Source organism: Hyla sarda, chromosome 4 (genome assembly GCF_029499605.1).
Source record: "Hyla sarda isolate aHylSar1 chromosome 4, aHylSar1.hap1, whole genome shotgun sequence".
Lineage (NCBI taxonomy): Eukaryota > Metazoa > Chordata > Amphibia > Anura > Hylidae > Hyla > Hyla sarda.
This window is the reverse complement of record NC_079192.1, coordinates 116,994,488-117,008,580: the sequence shown is the minus strand read 5'-3', so window position 1 is coordinate 117,008,580 and position 14,093 is coordinate 116,994,488.

Sequence of the window (14,093 nt, the reverse complement as noted above, 5' to 3'; positions counted from 1 at the left end):
CGCTCCAAGCTGTTTTATTGGATTCTTGTGATAATTCCACAGGTAATATGACGTCAACGACCATAGGGCGTCAGTCTTGAAAAGATTACATCGATTTTGTAAAATTTAAGATTTATATTAGATTCCCAAGTTTAATGTACCGGTATTTACTTTGAACTAGTACTGTATGACCACAAAACCCAATCTAACAAGGAGTCACATGGCGGCACAATGACAGAGCTTAGTGGTGGCAGTCGCATGAGGAGACCATAATCTGGCAGAATGACACAGCCTGGAGTTGGCGGCAGCATGAGGAGACCATAGGGCTTCACAATCCCTAAGATTTAAAGATGAATTTTCAAATTCAAATTGAAGATTTATGGTAGCTAGTGCTACCATAAAAATTTGTAGGTAATGTCCCAGGCCCAGCAGCATCAGTAAACCATATAGTGGCTGAATCACACAGCGTGAAGCTGGCGGCAAAATGAGGAGACAATAGGGGTTCACAATCCCTGTGTTACAGTCTGCGCCGTGAGTGCATTTCACTGTCATCTACTGCTGCCGGCAGGGTTGGGGTTCGCATCGTGGGACGCGCCCGCATGACGCGCCCGAATGCGAATCCCAGTCCATCACTCACCTCTGGTCCTCTGCCACCTCCTCTCCTGCCTCTCACCTCCGACGCCAGAGCTTTAAGATTTAAAGGGCCAGTATGCCCTTCATTATGTGTTAAACTGTGTCTCCTCTATAAGTTCCTGCTCCTCCCCCACAACCCTGATGGATCGTTGTTGCCTTGTGCATTAAGAAAGCATTACTGTGTTTTGCCTTGCCTTGTTACTGACCTCCTGCAACATTCCTGACCTTGCTCCTGTGCCACCTTCCTACTGACCTCCTGCTTCGTTACTGACTATGCACCAGTGCCGCCTGCCCAGACCTTCTGCTATCCTGACTACATGTTACTGTTCTTCTTCTGTACTCCGAACCTTCTCAGCTGTCTGTGTGGTCGAGTCGTGCCAGGGGTATTGACCTGGGTGCCGCCTGCCGCAGCAAGTCCATCCCGCTTTGCGGCGGGCTCTGGCGAAAACCAGCAGCACCTTAGACTCTGCTCCCTGGTATGGACCGCGTCATCTGCCAGAACGGTTCCTGTCTACTGAACAATGAGTGTCACACCCTAAGATTAAAAGATGACTTTTCAAATTTAAATTGAAGATAGAGCCATTAAAAATGTTTTAAGTAATGTCCCAGGCCCAGCAGCATCAGTAAACAATATAGTGGCTGAATGACAAAGCCTGGAGCTGGCGGCAGCATGAGGAGACATTAGGGCTTCACAAACCATACAATTAAAAGATTCTTTTTCAAATTTAAATTAAAGATTCATGGTAGCTAGTGCTACCATAAAATTATTTAGGTAATGTCCACAGCCTGGCAGCATGAGTAGAACATATAGTGGCTGAATGGCACAGCTTGGAGTTGGCTGCAACATGAGTAGAACATATAGTGGCTGAATGGCACAGCCTGGAGTTGGTGGCAGATGAGGAGATCATATAGTGGCTGAATGGCACAGCCTAGAGTTGGCGGCAGTATGAGTAGAACATATAGTGGCTTAATGGCACAGCTTGAAGTTGGCTGAAGCATGAGGAGAACATATAGTGGCTAAATGGCACAGACAGGTGTTAGCGGCAGATGAGGAGAACATATAGTGGCTGAATGGCACAGCGTGGAGTTGGCAGCACATGAGGAGACCATGTAGTGGCTGAATGGCACAGCCAGGAGTTGGCGGAAGATGAGGAGACCATATAGTGGCTGAATTGCACAGCCTGTAGTTGACAGAAGCATAATGAGACCATATAGTGGCTGAATGGCACAGCCTGGAGGTGGCAGCAGCATGAGGAGAACATATAGTGGCTGAATGACACAGCCTGAAGGGGGCAGCAGCAGCATCAGGAGTCCTGAAGGTGACCCTTGACAGAATGGTGCGGTGGGTGGCAATACCAGTACCCGGTGATAAAGGTGGGTGAAAAAAGGTCTGATGCGGAGGAATGTTTGTAACTGGGGAGCAGGGCCTTAAATCTGTTTGGCACTATACCTTTTTGTGAAGTGTTGGTGTGGCCAGATGAGTTCTCCTTAAGGTGACTATGGCCCCCACCACACTAAATATTCACTCTGATGGCACACTACTGGCCGGGCAGGACAGCTTTTCCAGGGCAAACTTTGCTAGTTGCGGCCACAAATCAAATTTTGCTGCCCAGAAGTCTAGCGGATCTTCAAGGTGTGTTGGCATGGGCATGTCAAGGTATGCCACCACCTGCTGGTTCAGGTCCTGCTCCAGGTCTACCTGCTGCTGAGGAGTTGCTTCACTATGCGGGTGAAGAAAGGTGCTCATTAGCGGTGCTCCGGCTGCTGCTGATGGAGCTGGTACTGCTCCTTCCACCCCACCCCTTTCCAGCAGCCATGGCAGTGGTAGATAAGTGCTGAGGACCCCCTGAGTTAGACCTGCGAGAGGATGGACGATGGTGCCATTAGGCATCGGCCAACTGACTACATAGGATGTCTCTGTAGTAGGTCAGTTTGTCCTCCCTCTCAGTGGGTTTAAAAAAGACCCCCATTTTGCGGCGATCACTAGGGTCCAATGAGGTGGAGAGCCAGAAGTCATCCCGCTGCTGAATGGTGACAATTCGGCGGTCACTACATAAGCAAGTGAGCAAGCATTGTGCCATTTGTGAAAGTGACTCGGAGAGACTCCCTTCCTCCATCTCCACTGCATACTGCCACGGTGTGTCTGGGTCCTCTGTCTTGCCTTCTTCATAACCCTTGAGCTCCTCTGGCTGCTCCTGCTCCTCTTCTCCAGTAAGATTTCTAGAAAAACTGCCCATTTCGCGAAACCTAAACTGTGCTCAACTGTGCCCCTCCCCCTCATCCTCCTCCTCCTCCAGTACAGCCCCCACAGGGCTCTTGTGGTCATGAGATGTAGGTGCCATGTCTCCAGTGCCCTGATCAGCTATTGTTTCCAACACATGAAGCAGTGGAATGATGTTGTTCATCCTGTAATCCTGGCGACTGACTAATAATGTGGCTTCCTCAAAGGGCCTGAGCAAACGGCAGGTGTATCGTATGAACTGCCACTGGTTCAAATTGAAGTTACACAGGGAAGTACCCTTATCTGCTTGGATCATCAAGAAATTGGGGATAGCTTTTCTCTGTTCATTCAGGCAAGATGTTCTTCCCGTTGTCAGTCACCATGGTTCCCATTTCTAGTTTTTGTGGAGTAAGCCATGCTCCGATTTCTTTAAGAATTATTTTTAGCAGTTCCTCCCCTAAGTGACTACGTTGGCTAAGGCAAACCATGTGAAGAACAGCATGACACCTCCATACCCTGCACACATGGTATGCTGAAGGTGCACTGAGACTTGTCTGTGCAGTGGACGCTGATGACACGATGGAGGATGAGTCGTACACTGTCACAGGACCAACGGACTGAGAGCTTGGAGGAGGAAGCGGCATGACCTGTGCAAGTTGGTGTTGTGGCTGTGCAGGAACCACATTCATCCAGTGGGCAGTAAAGGACATGTATTGTCCCTGACCATAGTTACAGCTCCAGACATTGGCACTGCCGTGCACATTGGTACACACCGACAGGCTCAGGGACTGGCCCACCTTCTGTTCCCCAAAATTGTGCTCAACTGGTATTGCCTTCTTCGCAAAGAAATGATGACTTGGGACGCTCAACCATGGCTCGGCACAAGCCATCAGTTCTCTGAAAAGTGCACAGAACACCACGTGAAAAGGCAGGGACTGCAGCACCAGCAACTTAGACAGGAGCACATTCAGCTTCTGCGCCGTTGGAGGAGTGGGCACATACTGTTGTCTCTTGGACATGGCTCCACCGATGGATTTCTGGCAAAATGACTGACTAAAAGTAGGAGGAGCAGAGCATCTGGAGCGATAGAAGAAGGGTATGACACACAGCTCCTTTCGGCTGGTGGAGCCTTGGCTGGCTGAAAGAGGGAGTGGTGTGGAATCGGGTGATGCAGCAGGTTGGACCACTACATCAGAACCACAGTTCTCCCAGGCCACTTTATGGTGGCGCACAATGTTGACGAAGGGATCTGGTGCCAACTAGTGTTGAGCGGCATAGGCCATATTCGAATTCGCGAATATTCGCAAATATATGGACGAAAATTCGTCATATATTCGCGAATATTCGCATATTCGTAATATTCTTGTTTTATTTTCACATATGCAAAATTTTGCGTATGCGAAAATTAACATATGCGAAAATTGCCATATGCGAAAATTTAGCGTATACAAAAATTAACATTCTTGTTTTATTTTCGCATATGCGAAAATTCGCATATGCGAAAATTAGCATATGCAAATTTTCGCATATGCGTAAATTCGCACACCAGTCTCACACAGTAGTATTAGAGCCTTCTTTACACCACACAAGCTGGAAGCAGAGAGGGATGATCACTGTGAAAAAAAAACGAATATTCGTAATTACAAATATATAGTGCTATATTCGCAAATATTCGCGAATTCGCAAATAAAATTAACATTGCGAATATTCGCGAGCAACACTAGTGCCAACATTGGGACCCTGGCCACTCTTTACCTTCTGCTAACACATCTTGCATGTGGCTATTTTAACTTCCTCCAGATTCTTGATGAAAAACTGCTACACCATGGAGTAGATGATTTTCCCATCAACAGTCCACACTAATAAACTGCTACTGGCGCCATCTCCAAGAGTCCCTGTTGCACTACCTCCCGGGAGGGTAGGCTGGTGTGAAGTAGGTGGTCTCCTGCGGGCACGTTTGATTTCAGAATTTCTACTTCTGTCACCTTGCTGACTGCCAACCATGCTACCACCTTGCTGGCTCAGCTGCTGCCTCACGGGCAACCTGCAACTCTCTTCTCCTGATGATGATGAAGCCCCTTGTGCACCCAGCTCCCATTTGAGATCGGCTTCATCATCATCAAGTGTCTACACATCACTGATGTCCTCCTCAGGTTCCTCAACAGTGTCGGTTTCAGAACCCTGAAAACTGGCAACACCACCTCCCACATCACTCTCCTCATCACTACTTGCCCGCCTAGTGGAGGAAGCAGGGGATGTCTCCTCCACATCTTTGCTGGGCAGTAGCTGCTGACTGTCCTCTAGTAGATCCCCCTCACTGAATAGTGGCGCTGAACCCACAGCATAATATAGTTCTTTAGGGGAGGGAACAGCATAGGACAGAGGCAATTGGAGGACAGGGACTGCTCCCGGGCCATTTTAACTGAGGGTTGTGTCTAAAGAAGCCACCGACTGTTGTCTGGGGGTATCAGATGTCACTTGTGAAGAAATGGATGACCGTATTAACTAATCGACAACGGTTGCTGGTCGAGACACGACCGCTAGCTGATACTGGGAGCTCAGGCCTCTCGCTGCAACTCCTGCTGTCACTCGCTCTTAGTCTGCTGCGACCTCTACCTGCACTTGATGAATTTAGGCCTCTGCCACTCCTCTGTGCACGTCCTGGCACTTCTCTGCCTGACATATTTAGTGTGTATATGAGGGGAGTACAATACGCTTCACTACGTTAAAAACGGTGTTGGTCTAGAACAGCAGCAGGTGATTACTTTTGCCTGGCCTTTCACAGTATCTAGGCCCTTTACAGATGAACAGTTAAAACATTGTACACTACTTAGATATAGGGATGTGGTATGCACTTATGAGGGCAGAAAAATGTGCTACAGTATGCTTAAAAAAGTATTGGAGTAAAACACCAGCCAGTGATTACTTTCTCAGTATCTAGGCCCTTGACAGATTAACAGGTACAAAATAGTACACTACTTAGATGTACGTATGTGATATGCACTTATGAGGGCAGAAAAATGCGCTACAGTACGCTTAAAAAGTATTTGAGTAACACACCAGCCGGTGATTACTTCTGCCTGGCCTTTCACAGTATCTAGGCCCTTAACAGATTAACAGGTACAAAATAGTACACTACTTAGTTGTAGGTACGTGGTATGCAGAAAAATGTGTTACAGTACACTTAAAAAACGTATAACAATGCTGCAGTACGCAGTCGATGTGTACTAAACCCAACATCTCTAAAAGAATATTAGTAGAGATGAGCGAATCGAAGCTGACAAACCCAAATACGTTACGAATTTCATGAAATATTCGACTGCAACATATGCGAATATCGCCGCGATTCTATCGCGCAAATCGCTTCATTAAACCCCATTTACTGCGTTCCTTGCCCCATGTACTTACAGTCCCAAAGAACGCTGGGAAGGCGGGAAGGGAAGTAGGCGGAACAACCCGGAATCACATGCAGGATGCAGCCTATCAGCAGCCAGTAAACTCTGTGATGTCGCAACCCTATATATTTGGCAGCCATTTTGCGGCTCGTCATATCATTCATTGCACTGCATAGAGATAGGACAGACAACGCTTTGTGTGGGTGTGTGTGTTACGCAGAAAAGCTCATTCCAGCAGCGTTTCACATCCTAGTTACATCAGCATTTTACTGCAGCCATTAACCTCCCAGTCACTTTCTTCAGCATTGTATAAAAGAGAGGACAGATAGCTGTGTGTTGCCTCATACATTTCAAAAAGCTGCCTCAACTTCATAAACCTTAGCAGAGGAGGCAGGAAAAAAATGTCAGCGCAATTCTGTGTCTTTGTTCCACAACAAATCATCTGCTGGTTATACTAGTCTGTAGATGGTATAATACCCAGCAGTCCATTCCTAATAGTATGTGAGAGTGCAATTTTGTGTTTAGTACACAGTTTTTTTGTGCTGTAGCACTGTTGTGTACTGCTTGTGTTGTGCAAAAATATGTTTTTTTACTGTACCACATTTTTCTGTCCTCATAAGAGCATACCACATACATACATCTAAGTAGTGTACTATTTTGTACCTGTTAATCTGCCAAGGGCTTATATACTGTGAAAGTCCAAGTAACCGTACTCACCGGCTGGTGTTTTCCTAAAATATGTTTTTTAAAGCATACTGTACTGCATTTTTCCGCCCTAATAAGTGCATAACTGCATACCACACACGTACATCTAAGTAGTGTATTATTTTGTACCTGTTAATCTGTCAAGGGCCTAGATACTGTGAAAGTCCAGGCAAAAGTAATCACCGGCTGCTGTTCTGGACAAATGCTGTATTAATCTTAGTGAAGCGTATTGTATTCCCCTCATATACACACTAAGTATGTCAGGTGGAGAAGTATCAGGACGTGCACAGAGGAGTGGCAGAGGCCTACATTCATCAGGCGCAGGCAGATGTCGCAGCAGTCTAGGGGCGAGTGGCAGCAGGAGTCACAGCGAGAGTCCTGAGCTCCAAGTATCAGCTAGCGGTAGTGTCTCGACCAGCAACCCATCTGCTGTCCTTGACTGGTTAACTCGGTCATCCCCTTCATCACAAGTGACATCTGACACCCCCAGTAAGCAATCCGTGGGTTCCTCAGACACAACCCACAGTTAGCATGGCCGGGAGCAGTCCCTGTCATCCAATTGCCTCTGTCCTATGCTGTTCCCTCCCCCATAGAAGTATATTATGCTGTGGGTTCAGCTCCACTTTTTAGTCAGGACGATCTACTAGAGGACAGTCAGCAGCTACTACCCAGCCAAGAAGTGGAGGAGACATCCCCCGCTTCACTGTCACTGACAGTTCGACACCATGTATCGATAGCTTCAATTTACCAAACCATTAACAACCACTTAACCACAATTTATGAAAGTCTTAAAATCCTTATTACAGCATAATTTTCAAAGCACTAGTTACAGTAAAGAAACAAAAATATAATTTTCCAGTATTGAACACCTTCATATCCCTATGCGTTTCCCCGTGTGTGTCTAATAATATACAGTGGTTCATCAGGGGATTTCTAAATACAGTAAAAAGATAATACAACAAGATCAAAGATTCTTCAAAAAGTATACAGATATATGGATACAGATATAAGCAAAGTATAGATAGAAGGCATAAATCTAATAAGATGTGCAAACAATGACAATTGCTGGACAATCACGGCAGAAGAAAAGATAACATGAAGCACTTGGTATGCCCCTGATTGGGGGCTTTGCATCTTTCCTTGTAGAGTATTTTTCTGGCTGCGAATCCTGTCGATAATATTGAATAGGACTATTAGATGACATTACCCTCAGACAGATCAAATGATCCAAGATTGGCTATGTATCTCAACCGGATTATATCCACAGGCCCCACCAGATATGTGGAAGCCACAATATATTAAACCTTAAGGGAACGCAATGGTCCTCTAGGACATATAAATGTCCCCTGTGCGATACAGTTATTATTAACGTCCAAAAATTACATCCACACCAAAAAGGTTAAGAGTGATGCAAATCTCATTTACTCCTCCTGCCATGTAAAAATTAGATTTGGTGTGGATGTAATTTTTAGACGTTAATAACAACTGTATCGCACAGGGGACATTTATATGTCCTAGAGGACCATTGAGTTCCCTTAAAGTTTAGTATATTGTGGCTTCCACATACCTGGTGGGGCCTGTGGATACAATCCGGTTGAGATACATAGCCAATCTTGGATAATTTAATCTGTCTGGGGGTAATGTCATCGAATAGTCCTATTCAATAGTATCGACAGGATTCGCAGCCAGAAAAATATGCTACAAGCAAAGCTTCCAGGCCCTAAATCAGGGGCATACCAAGAGCTTCATGTTATCTTTTCTTCTGCTTTGATTGTCCAGCTATTGTCATTGTTTGCATATCTTATTAGATTTATGCCTTCTATCTATACAGTGGGTACTTAGCTCCATATATCTGTATACTCTTTGAAGAATCCCTGATCTTGTTGTATTATCTTTTTACTGTATATAGAAATCCCCTGATGAACCCCTGTATATTATTAGACACACGGGGAAACGCGTAGGGTTATACAGGTGTTCATCACTGGATAATTATATTTTTGTTTCTTTAATGTAACTAGTGCTTTGAAAAGTATGCTGTAATAAGGCTTTTACGACTTTAATAAATTGTTATACTAGCTTCATAAGTGGTTGTTAATGACATCCCCCATTTCCTTTGCTAGGCGGGCAAGTGGTGATGAGGTGAATGGCATGGTAGGTGGTGTTGGGAGCGTTCAGGCTCCTGAAGCACACACTTTTGAGGAATCTGAGGAGGACATCAGTAACGTGCAGACACAACTCAATAATGATGAAGCCAATCGCACTTGAGAGCCGGGTGCAGAAGGGGCTTTATCAACATCAGGAGAAGAGGGTTGCAGGTTGCCCGTGAGGCAGCAGTTGAGTCAGCAAGGTGGTAGCATGGTTTGGAGTCAGCATGGTAGCAGCAGTGGGAAGTCTGCAGCCAAACGTGCCCGGGGTATACCACCTGCTATGCGGAAGCCTACCTGCCCAGGAGGTAGTGGAACAGGGGTCCCTGGAGTTGGCAGCAGTAGCAGTCAGTCAGTGCAGACTGGTGTGCGGAAAATCATCTACTCTGCAGTGTGGCAATTTTTCATCAATTATCCAGAGGATATTAACATGGCAATATGCAATTTAAAAAAATAATAAACCCAAAGAAAAAAGGAGCTACTCAGAAATTGTGTCAAAATATAAAATATAAACTTTATTTCATAATATTAAAAACATGGTGCAATTTGTTTAAAAAAGGAGGAATACGGCACAGACAGACGGCATACCTTGGACAATGTCAATAAATGTGCAAATACTGCTAGATCTCATTAAATATGTGTATATAATTACTGAGGCAAAAATAAAAGTGCATTAAATGGGTACATATGCTGGCAATTCAAGCTAAAGTGCTAGTGCAAACAAGATGAAGCCTAAGCATTGATCATATGACAACAGATGAATAACATATACATACCACAGTAATATGAAAGAAGTACTGCAAGTCCCAGGATGCCGCGACCCCTACACGTGTTTCGGTCTGCTTTAATCTTTTCAATTGTGAGGCCCTTTGGTCTCGTCCGGCTGCCGCAACCTCCAGGCTGTGTCATTCTGTCACTATATGGTCTCCTCTTGCTGCTGCCATCTCCAGGCTTGGTCATTGTGCCACCATCGATCTCCTCATGCTGCTGGCACATAAAATAAAAAGTTTAATGTTATTCTATTTAAAATCTTCAATTTAAATTTTAAAATATATTTTACATTTTTCAATTGTGAAGCCCTATGGTCTCCTCTTGCAGCTACCACTTCCAGACTTGGGCATTCTGCCACTAAATGATCTCCCAATGCTTCCACCTCCTTCAGGCTGTGTCATTCATCAAGAAATTGAATCATGGCTTACTCCACAAAAACTGGAAATGGGAACAATGGTGACTGACAACGGGAAAAACATTTTGTCTGTGCTGCTTCAAGGAAGACTGAGCCATGAGCCCTGCATGGCACACATGTTCAATCTGGTTGTCAAGCGATTCCTGAAGTGTTACTCCCATCTGCAAGACATCCTAACAATGGGAAGAAAACTTTGCATGCACTTCAGCCACTCGTACAATGCAAAGTACACCCTCCTTGAGCTGCAGCGTCAGAACGGCATCCCCCAACATAGTCTGATTTGTGACGTTTCCACACGTTTGAATTCCACCCTCCATATGTTGGGCCGACCATACGAACAGAGAAAAGCCATCACCGATTAATTGATGATCCAAGCGGATAGACAGACTTCCCTGTGTAACTTCACTGTCAACCAAGGGCAGCTCATACGTGACACCTGGCGTTTGCTCAGGCCCTTTGAGGAAGCCACATTATTAGTCAGTCGCCACTGTTTCATATCCTACAACACGTGTTGGAAACGATGGCTGGTCAGGGCACTGGACATGTGGTGCCTACATCTCGAGGCCACATGAGCCCTGTGGAGCACAGGCAAGATTTTGAAAATGGGTATTTTTTATAGTCATCTGACAGGAGAGGAGGAGCAAGAGCATGCTGTGGCACTACAGGGTGATGAGGAAGACAGAGGACCCAGACACACTATGGCCATGTGGTCTCCTTATGCTGCTGGCACCTCAAATGAAACGTAATATTAATCTGTTTGAAATCTGTCTTCAAATGTAATTAACATTTTTCAAAATATCTTTAATCTGTTTAATTGTGAGGCCCCATGGTCTCTTCTGGCTGTTGCCACCTCCAGGCATGGTCGTTCTGCCACTATATGGTCTCCTCTTGCTGCCGCAAATTCCAGGCTTTGTCATTCTGCCACATTATGTCTCCTCATGCTGCTTCCACCTCCAGGCTGTGTCATTGTGCCACCATATGGTCTCCTCATGCTGTTGGCACCTTAAATAACATGTTAAAAATGTTAATCTATCTAAAATCTTCAATAAAAATTTTACTAAATATCTTTAATCTTTTCTACTGTGAGGCTCTATGGTCTCATCGGACTGCTGCTGTCATGATGCCGGCTGGCAGGTAGTGGATCCTCTGTGCCAGAGAGGGATGGCGAGGACCGCGCTAGTGGACCGGTTCTAAGCCACTACAGGTTTTCACCAGAGCCCGCCGCAAAGCGGGATGGTCTTGCTGCGGCGGTAGTGACCAGGTCGTATCCACTAGCAACGGCTCACCTCTCTGGCTGCTGAAGATAGGCGAGGTACAAGGGAGTAGGCAGAAGCAAAGTCGGACGTAGCAGAAGGTCGGGGGCAGGCGGCAAGGTTCGTAGTCAGGGGAGATAGCAGAAGTTCTGGTACACAGGCTTTAAACACACAAAACGCTTTCACTAGGCACAAGGGCAACAAGATCCGGCAAGGGAGTGCAAGGGAGGAGACTAGATATAGCCAGGGAACAGGTGGGAGACAATTAAGCTAATTGGGCCAGGCACCAATCATTGGTGCACTGGCCCTTTAAGTCTCAGGGAGCTGGCGCGCGCGCGCCCTAGAGAGCGGAGCCGCGCGCGCCAGCACATGACAGCAGGGGACGGGAACGGGTAAGTGACCTGGGATGCGATTCGCGAGCGGGCGCGTCCCGCTGTGCGAATCGCATCCCCAACGGCCATGACAGAGCAGCGCTCCCGGTCAGCGGGAGTGACCGGGGAGCTGCAGGAAGAAAGACGCCGTGAGCGCTCCGGGGAGGAGCGGGGGCCCGGAGCGCTAGGCGTAACAGTACCCCCCCCCTTAGGTCTCCCCTTCTCTTTGTCCGGTAACTGCCTCCCCTGGGATGAGGACACCGGGAAAGGATGGAGGGATTCCTCAACGGCAGGCAGAACAGCAGGAGTAGGAATGGGGAGAGAGGGCAGAGGGCGAGACCTGGCACGGGGCAGTGTGACACCAGGACGAGGACCATGAGGGGACACAGAGGCTTGCCTGATGGGACTGGGAGGGGGGGAGAGGCATTTCCTGTGGCAGGCAGAGTCCTTAATGACCTTAGGGGGACCGGATACAGGAGGAACCACAGGGTCACGGCAGGGAGTACTGGGAACCGGTTGAAGGCAGTCCTTGGAACAAGAGGGACCCCAACTCTTGATCTCCCCAGTGGACCAAACCAGGGTTGGGGAATGGTGTTGAAGCCAGGGTAGTCCAAGGAGAACTTCAGAAGTGCAATTAGGAAGGACAAAAAATACAATTTCCTCGTGATGAGGTCCGATGCACATTAGGAGGGGCTCCGTGCGATAACGCACGGTGCAGTCCAATCTGGCTCCGTTGACCGCGGAAATGTGGAGTGGCTTGACAAGACGGGTCACCGGAATGCGGAATTTATTCACTAAGGACTCCCGAATAAAATTCCCAGAAGCTCCAGAGTCCAGGCAGGCCACGGCTGAGAGGGGAGAGCTGGCTGACGTAGAAATCCGAACAGGCACCGTGAGACGTGGAGAAGTCGACTTAGCATCAAGAGACGCCACACCCACGAGAGCTGGGTGCGAGCGTGCGTTTCCCAGACGTGGAGGACGGATTGGGCACTCCACCAAAAAATGTTCAGTACTGGCACAGTACAGACAAAGATTCTCTTCCTTACGGCGATTCCTCTCTTCCAGGGTCAGGCGAGACCGATCCACTTGCATGGCCTCCTCGGCGGGAGGCCTAGGCGCAGATTGCAGTGGAGACTGTGGGAGAGGTGTCCAGAGATCTAAGTCTTTTTCCTGGCGGAGCTCTTGATGCCTCTCAGAAAAACGCATGTCAATGCGAGTGGCTAGATGAATGAGTTCATGCAGGTTAGCAGGAGTCTCTCGTGCGGCCAGAACATCTTTAATGTTGCTGGATAGGCCTTTTTTAAAGGTCGCGCAGAGGGCCTCATTATTCCAGGATAGTTCAGAAGCAAGGGTACGGAATTGTATGGCGTACTCGCCAACGGAAGAATTACCCTGGACGAGGTTCAGCAGGGCAGTCTCAGCAGAAGAGGCTCGGGCAGGTTCCTCAAAGACACTTCGAATTTCCGAGAAGAAGGAGTGTACAGAGGCGGTGACGGGGTCATTGCGGTCCCAGAGCGGTGTGGCCCATGACAGGGCTTTTCCAGAGAGAAGGCTGACTACGAAAGCCACCTTAGACCTTTCAGTGGGAAACTGGTCCGACATCATCTCCAAGTGCAGGGAACATTGCGAAAGAAAGCCACGGCAAAACTTAGAGTCCCCATTAAATTTGTCCGGCAAGGACAGGCGGAGGCTAGGAGTGGCCACTCGCTGCGGAGGAGGTGCAGGAGCTGGCGGAGGAGATGATTGCTGATGAAGTTGCGACTGAAGTTGGTGCACAATGGTGGACACTTCCGACAGCTGGTGGGTTAGATGGGCGATCTGTCGGGCTTGCTGGGCGACCACCGTGGTGATATCAGAGGCAACTGGCAGGGGAACCTCAGCGGGATCCATGGCCGGATCTACTGTCACGATGCCGGCTGGCAGGTAGTGGATCCTCTGTGCCAGAGAGGGATGGCGAGGACCGCGCTAGTGGACCGGTTCTAAGCCACTACAGGTTTTCACCAGAGCCCGCCGCAAAGCGGGATGGTCTTGCTGCGGCGGTAGTGACCAGGTCGTATCCACTAGCAACGGCTCACCTCTCTGGCTGCTGAAGATAGGCGAGGTACAAGGGAGTAGGCAGAAGCAAAGTCGGACGTAGCAGAAGGTCGGGGGCAGGCGGCAAGGTTCGTAGTCAGGGGAGATAGCAGAAGTTCTGGTACACAGGCTT